This window comes from Hevea brasiliensis, chromosome 2 (assembly GCF_030052815.1).
Source record: "Hevea brasiliensis isolate MT/VB/25A 57/8 chromosome 2, ASM3005281v1, whole genome shotgun sequence".
Lineage (NCBI taxonomy): Eukaryota > Viridiplantae > Streptophyta > Magnoliopsida > Malpighiales > Euphorbiaceae > Hevea > Hevea brasiliensis.
Window position 1 is genome coordinate 5326425 of NC_079494.1, and position 8568 is coordinate 5334992.

At 35.6% G+C, this 8568-nt stretch overlaps 1 non-coding gene across 1 annotated transcript; it reads right to left on the minus strand.

Moving 5' to 3' along the window:
• Positions 1-3193: 3193 nt before the first annotated feature.
• On the minus strand, positions 3194-3300 carry LOC131178116 (small nucleolar RNA R71). The gene has a single exon (XR_009147249.1). It is a non-coding gene; the product is annotated as a small nucleolar RNA R71 (small nucleolar RNA).
• Between the last annotated feature and the right edge of the window lie 5268 nt (positions 3301-8568).

Genomic DNA, 8568 nt, shown 5'->3' on the forward strand with positions numbered 1-8568 from the left:
GTTCCTTGATCCAAGTTGATTTTAATTTTCACATTTAAATTTCTTGCTATCAACCTCTGGTTCCTTGATCCAAGTTGATTTTAAATTCCTGTCATCAACCTTTGGTTCCTTGATCCAAGTTGATTTTAATTTTTCAGCATTTAAATTTCTTGCTATCAACCTCTGGTTCCTTGATCCAAGTTGATTTTATTTTCGCATTTAGATTTCTTGTCATCAACTTCTGGTTCCTTGATCCAAGTTGATTTTAATTTTTCAGCGTTTAATTTCATGCCATCAACCTCTGGATTCTCGATCTAAGTTGATTTTAATTTCTCGCATTTAATTCTTACTATCAACCTCTGGTTCCTTGATCCAAGTTGATTCTAATTTTCCAGCATTTAAAATTCCTGTTATCAACCTCTGGTTCCTTGATCCAAGTTGATTTTAATTTTTCAGCATTTAAATTTCTGTCATCAACCTCTGGTTCCTTAATCTAAGTTGATTTTAATTTCTCAGCATTTAAATTTCTGTTATCAACCTCTGGGTCCTTGACCTAAGTTGGTTTTAGTTTCCGACTTTGACTTTCAAGCCAAATTCTTGATTTTCAAACCCGATCGCCCAAAATATGGGTCTGAATCTTTACATAATTCCTATACGGGAAAATTTTATTCCCTTTAATAGAAATTATGTAAAGAGGGGCAGCTGTCGACACCATATTTTGGCCGATCAACAAAATTAATTGACCCCAACCGACATTCTTCGGTTACAAGTAACTTGATAAGGAAATAAACCGATCCCACACCTAGTCAAATGATTTCCGATCTCCCAACAAAGGAGATCACATTAATATCAAGTCTTCATGCCATCCAATCTCATTTTCGATCTCTCACCAAAGAAGGTCGAACCAACACCAAGTCTCCATGTCATTCGATTCATTACTGATCTCTCACCAAAGAGATCAAACCAATGTCAAGTCTCCATGTCGTTCAATGATGCATGCATTTTAGATCATCATTTAGGTGTAATTTTTTCACATAATTTACCCTTGTTCATAGCCATTATTATAAATATTAGTATATATTTAGTCAATTTTGCAATTTTCACTTTTCTTAGTTTAATTTTTGGAATTTATTTGTTTTGTAGGGTAAATTTGGAGAAATTTGATGAATTTTGATCAGAGTAGCCATTTGGAGGAGATTAAAGTCGAATTGCAAAAATTTTGAAGTTGAGTAAAAAATGGCCGAGAGCGACATAACCTGCAGCACAACCGAATTAGCTTATGTCGCAGGTTGTGTCGATCGTCAGATATTCACGCCGAGAGCTACACAACCCGCGACACAACCAACGACACAACTGACTCGGCTTATGTCATTTTTACTGGAAATGGTTGACGTGGCATTTCCGTTACTCCAGCTTTTTACCTCACTTCCTCTGGAACCTTCCCCTTTTACCCATTCTAGGGCAGTCCCCTCACCAATATAAAGTCTCATTTTATCATTTTCTTTCCATAGAGAGCAAGGGAGGCATTTTTGGAAGGATAGAAAGAGAGAAAGAGAGGAGCTCGTTCTGCATTTTTCCAGCAGCAGCAAGGATCACGTTTCTGCACTTTTCTGCAGCAGATCCTTCTGCATTTTTCTGAATTTTTCTACCCCTTAGCTTACATTTCCATTATTTCTTCATTTATACATTTGGGTTTGTCTTAAAACTATGAATAGTGAGTAGTTGATTGAGATTCTAGAGATGGGTTTGTAAATATTGATTTGTATTGTGGTTTTGAACTGATTTAGCCATTTAAATGGGATTTGTTACATTTTGATTTATTGCTTGTGAGCTTGTTGCCTTGCTTGATGAATGGGCCCTCATTAAGTTAAGCTTTAATCCTTAATAGATGGACTGAAAAGTGAATATTAGGGATAGATAATCTTGCAATAAACTTTATTTTCTTGGTGTTAGAGATAAGCTAAGAGGATTAAGGGGAACTTTCCAAAAATCAATTAGAGCTTTAAATGGGTTTTTGTTAGGTTTGAAATACCGTGAAAACATGGTTTGATTTAATGAAAACCAACTTTGAAATGCTTGAAAAAGGTTTCAAAAATTTAAGAATTGATTTCCCTCAAAATTGCAATTCTCATGTGTTTGGCTAAATTAGGGATAAACCACATGCAAACAATATTGAAAAATCCAATCTCTAGAATCACTTTATTTTTTATTGAATTTAGATTTAATTCCTCTCAAATTTCATAAATAGAAATTTCAAATTAATTTTTGGTAATCTAGTTTAATTAATTTTAGTTAATTGTTTGATTTAGTTTTAATTCCTCAAATACCAATTTTAATTCCAAATTTCATTTTACATCTTTAATTTTTGTCATTCTAATTAGCTTATACTTTTATTTCCAATTTAAGCACAATTCCCTGTGGGATCGATATCATTTTTAAAACTATACTACTGTGACCCGTGCACTTGCGGACGCAGCATCAAGTTTTTGGCGCCGTTGTTGGGGAATTGTTTGTTTTAAGTTGGATTCTAATTGTTTTAAGCTAATTAGAATTTTTATTTTCTTTTATTTTCACTTTTGTTCCTTGTGTTTTTCAGGTACTTTCCTTGTTTATGAGACGATCGAAAAGCACAAGTGATACCGAATTGTTGTTCAACCCAGAAATTGAAAAATTCTACCGAGCTAACAAAAAGGAATACAAAAGAAGAAAAGAAGCAGAAAAAGAAGAACAACAAAGATTTGAGCAAGAGGAGACAATTAAAAATATAGAGAATCAAAATAGAGCTATTGGTGGAAACAATGGAGGAAATGAGCAAAACGGGCAAAATGTAGTTGTTAATCAAAATGATCCTAAAAAAAGATCCATGTTGGATTATGCTTTTCCTAGATGTGCAGATGTGAGAGATAACAGACCTATCATTGGAGCTAATCAATTTGAGTTAAAGACTGGTCTTATTCAAATGGTTCAGAATTCACAATTTGGAGGTAGTCCACTTGAAAATCCTCATTCTCATTTGAAGAAATTTTTGATGATATGTGATACACAAAGGCAGCCTGGAGTTTCAGATGAAGTGATTCGGCTCACCTTATTTCCATTCTCTCTTCGGGATTCAGCATTGGAGTGGTATGACTCACTTCCACAAGCTACTATAGCCACTTGGGAGCAGCTATCTCAAGCTTTTCTATCTCAGTTTTTCCCACCTGGGAAGACTACTCATTTGAGGAATTTGATGGTAGCTTTTAAACCAAGAGATGATGAAACTTTGTATGAATCTTGGATGAGATTTAAGGAGCTTGAAAGGCAATGTCCTCATCATGAAATACCCAAATGGATGATTGTTCAGAATTTCTACACCAGAGTTACTCTGGCCATAAGAAACACAATTGATTCACAAGCAGGAGGAGACTTCATGAGAATGACAAGTGAAGAATGCTATGATCTATTAGAGAAGATTGCTCATAATACCCATTTATGGGGAAATCCTAGAGCACTTGAGCCAAAGAAGGCTGGGATTTATGAACTTGACTCAGTTAGCTACATGAATGCAAGATTTGATCAGTTGACTCAACTTCTTAGTGATTTTTGCACAAAGGCAACAAACTCAACTCCTACAACTATGCAAAAAGTTGCTTACACAGATGGAACCCAAAGTTGTGGAGTTGATTACTCTTCTTATGGTGATGATTATTTGCAAGAACAAGCTGCTTATGCAGGAGGTTATCAACAGAAACCTATGGGAAATGCTTACTCTAATGTGAACAACTCAACATGGAGACCACAAGCAACTTTTGCTCAACAAGGCTAAAGCTCAAATTATGCTCATAACCAGCAGTTTATGCAGCAGAATAGGCCTCAATTCCAGCCTCAATTTCAGCCCACAAGGCAACCACAACCTGGATATCAAGCAAGAGCACAACAATCCCTCCCACCTCATGAACCGAAGCCAACCTTGGAAAGCATGATGGAGAAATTTTTTGCTGAACAAAGTAAGATGAATAGCAAATTGGAGGAAGAAATGCAACACATGAGACAAACCATGGATCAATTACAAGTCCACAACCGCATGTTGGAGACTTAATTGGCTCAACAAGCAAGCTCATCAGGAAGCAAATCCTTTGGGAAATTACCTAGCCAACCACAAAACCCTCATGAACAATGTAAGGTTGTAACCTTGAGAAGTGGTAAAAAAGTTGGTCAAGAGAGTGAAAACAAGAGAGAAGAAAAAGAGAGCACAAAAGAAGAAAATTCAGTTGAGAGCAAGAAAAATGAAAAAGAAGAAGAAAGCAAAAGTGAGCAAGATGAGGGAGAGAAACCATACATCCCACCTGAACCTTACAAGCCCACCCTTCCCTACCCTCAAAGATTCATCAAGCATAAGCTAGACAAACAATTTGGCAAATTCCTTGAAGTGCTAAAGAAGTTGTATATCAATGTGCCATTCACTGAGGCACTATCCCAAATGCCAAGTTATGCCAAGTTTTTGAAGGAGATTCTTTCCAACAAGAGAAGGCTAGAAGATTATGACACCATCAACTTGGGAGAGCAATGTAGTGTTATAATTCAGAAGAAGTTACCTCCCAAACTCAAAGATCCGGGTGTGTTTTCCATTCCTTGTCATATTGATGATAATTGTGTGGCAAATGCCTTATGTGACCTTAGAGCTAGTGTCAGCCTAATGCCTCTTTCAATATATGAGAAGTTGAATATGGGAGATTTGAAGCCCACAAACATGTATCTTTCATTGGCTGACCGTTCAATTAAGTATCCAGAAGGCATTCTTGAAAATGTGCCTATCAAGGTTGGGAAATTCTACATTCCGGTGGACTTTGTCATTTTAGATATGGAAGAAGATACAAAAGTTCCTATCTTATTGGGAAGACCCTTTTTGGCAACAGCTGGTGCATTAATTGATGTAAAGGGTGAGAAATTGACACTTAGAGTGGGAGATGATCAAATGATATTCAACATCAATCCTGCCATGAAAAGGAAACATGAAGAAGTTGAGTCTTGTTTGCGGGTAGACATTATTGATGAGATTGTTCAAGAGCATTTCAGAAAAAGCTATCCACAAGACCCTCTTGAAAATTGCTTAGTCCATGGTGGGAGCATTGATGATGATAATCACAACATAGCTGTTTTTGCACAACACTTGGAGAGTTCTCCACCACATCCTGAAGCCACAATTTTTCAGCTTGAAGAAGTGCAAACTTTGGAGATCAAACCACCATCATTAAAGGTAGAGGATGCCCCAAAGGTAGATCTTAAACCTCTTCCTTCCAACCTCAGGTATGCTTTTCTTGGACCGAATGAAACATATCCTGTTATAATTAATGCATGTTTGACTGATATTGAGATTGAAAAATTGTTGAGAGTTTTGAGAGAATATAGAAGAGTTTTGGGTTATGCAATTGATGATATAAAGGGAATTAGTCCAACAGTTTGTATGCATAGGATTTTCCTTGAGCCAAATAGTAAACCTTCCATTGAACACCAAAGAAGATTGAATCCTACAATGAAGGATGTTGTGAAAAAGGAAATCCTAAAATTACTAGTTGTTGGAATTATTTACTCTATTTCTGACAGTGAGTGGGTTAGTCCTGTGCATGTTGTACCAAAAAAAGGTGGGGTGACAGTTGTTAAAAATGAGAATAATGAATTGATACCCACTAGAACTGTTACAGGTTGGAGAATGTGCATAGACTATAGGAAGTTGAACAATGCTATAAGAAAAGACCATTTTCCCCTTCCTTTTATGGATCAAATGTTAGAAAGATTAGCCAAGCATTCATTCTTTTGTTACTTAGATGGATATTCTGGTTTCTTTCAAATTCCAATACATCCTGATGACCAAGAAAAAACTACCTTTACCTGTCCCTATGGCACTTTTACATATCGAAGGATGCCATTCGGATTGTGTAATGCGCCTGGCACATTTCAAAGGTGCATGATGGCCATTTTTTCTGATTTTATTGAAGAAATTATGGAGGTCTTCATGGATGACTTTTCAGTATATGGCACTAATTTTGATTCATGCTTGACTAATTTGTCTAAAATCTTGCAGAGGTGTGCTGATAATGATTTGGTGTTGAATTGGGAGAAATGCCACTTTATGGTCCAAGAGGGGATTGTTTTAGGGCATTTAATCTCAAATAGGGGAATTGAAGTGGATAGAGCTAAAATAGAAATTATTGAAAAAATGCCCCCTCCAACCACTGTCAAAGGAGTGCGGAGTTTTCTTGGACATGCCGGGTTTTACCGGCGATTTATTCAGGATTTTTCTAAACTTGCTAAACCCTTAACAAATCTTTTGAATCATGATGTTAAATTTGATTTTAATCAAGATTGTATGGTTGCTTTTTGCAGGTTAAAGACGGCATTAACAACAGCTCCTATCATGCAACCCCCCGATTGGACTTTGCCATTCGAAATTATGTGTGATGCAAGCGAGTTTGCTGTTGGAGCTGTCCTTAGCCAGCGAAAAGATAGAAAACCTTATGCCATTTACTATGCAAGCTGAACCCTTGATGAAGCTCAAGTTAATTATGCCACAACTGAAAAGGAGTTCCTTGCGGTAGTATTTGCACTCAATAAATTTCGTTCTTATTTGGTCAACTCAAAGGTAATTGTTTTCACTGATCATGCAGCAATAAGGTATTTAATGAGCAAGAAAGAAGCTAAATCTAGGTTGATTAGATGGATTTTGTTACTTCAAGAATTTGATTTGGAAATAAGAGATAAAAAAGGTGTTGAGAATGTGGTGGCTGACCACCTTTTTAGGATAAAAACTGAAAATAAAGATGATGAAATTGTGCCAATTGATGAGTTTTTCATGAATGAGCAGTTGTATGTGTTGAATTCTGCACTTCCATGGTTTGCTGATATTGTGAACTTCTTGTCTTGTGGTGTCTTGCCACCTGATTTATCTTGGCAGCAAAAGAAAAGATTCTTGCATGATGTTAAATTTTATTCTTGGGAAGAACCTCTTTTGTTTAGAAGATGTAATGATGGAATAATTAGGAGATGTATACCAGAGGAAGAAATACATGATGTTATTTACCATTGTCATTCCTCTGAATATGGTGGTCATTTTAGTGTCTCAAAAACTGTTGAAATGGTCTTAACATCAGGTTTCTATTGGCCTAATATGTTTAAACATGTGAGAAATTTTGTAAGCAAGTGTGATAGGTGTCAAAGAGTAGGCAACATTTCCAAGAGAGATGAGATGCCCTAACAGTCCATATTAGAAGTTGAATTATTTGATGTGTGGGGAATTGATTTCATGGGGCCATTTCCATCTTCTTATGGAAATAAATATATCTTGGTAGGGGTGGACTATGTATCTAAATGGGTAGAAGCTATTGCTACACCTACCAATGATGCCAAAGTTGTGGTGAAATTTTTGAAAAAATTTGTTTTGACCAGGTTTGGTGCCCCACGTGCCATAATCAGTGATGGTGGTAGCCATTTTTGCAACCACCAATTTGAAAAATTGATGAGAAAATATGGGGTAAAGCATAGGATTGCCACACCATATCACCCTCAAACAAATGGCCAAGTAGAAATCACAAATAGAGAAATCAAGCAAATCTTGGAGAAAACTGTCAATAAGTCCAGAAAAGATTGGTCCCTTAAATTAGATGACACTCTTTGGGCATATAGAACATCATTTAAAACCCCCATAGGAACTACACCTTATAGTTTAGTTTTTGGGAAATCATGCCATTTGCCCGTAGAGTTAAAACATAAAGCTTATTGGGCCATAAGAGCAATCAATTTTGATTTACAAGCTGCTGGACACAAAAGACTTTTGCAACTTGATGAATTAGAAGAATTAAGACTTGATGCTTATGAAAATGCTAGGATCTATAAAGAAAGAACTAAAAAATGGCATGATAAGCATATCAAGAAAAAGGACTTTAAAGAAGGAGATTTGGTTCTCTTATTCAATTCAAGGTTAAAATTTTTTCCAGGAAAATTAAAATCAAGGTGGTCCGGTCCATTTAAAATTGTGAAAGTTTTCCCTCATGGTGCTGTGGAAATTTTTGGTGAAAAATCAGGTAATTTCAAGGTAAATGGGCAAAGGTTGAGGCATTATTCAGTTGGTGAGCCAATTGAGAAGATAGCAACTTTCTATCTCTCTCATTCTCCATAACATCTTGAGTTAGTATGGTGATGGTCAAGCTAAAGACCTAAACTTAGCATTTTTGTGCATAACTCCTAATTTTTTATTGATTCTTTATTTCTTTCATATATTTGTTTTAAGCTTTTCTATACTCCTTATTCAGAGTTTAACATTGTTCTACCTTCCTTGTACAGACGGGATACAATGCATTGCAAGCAAATGAGCACAAAAAAAAAAAAAAATCTTATTTTAGTCTAGCTTTAAATTTTAGTTTCAAATTTGTTCACTTATAATTTTCATCTTTCTTTTATTTTACTTGAACTATTTACTTATTCATTTTTTTTAGTTCCTCATAAAATACATTTTTCTTTTATATCTCTAGTACATTGCTCACTTGCTTTATGTGCTACTTGATTTACACTTGATGATTATATTTTGAGCTTAACTTCCTATTCCAAATTTTTTAT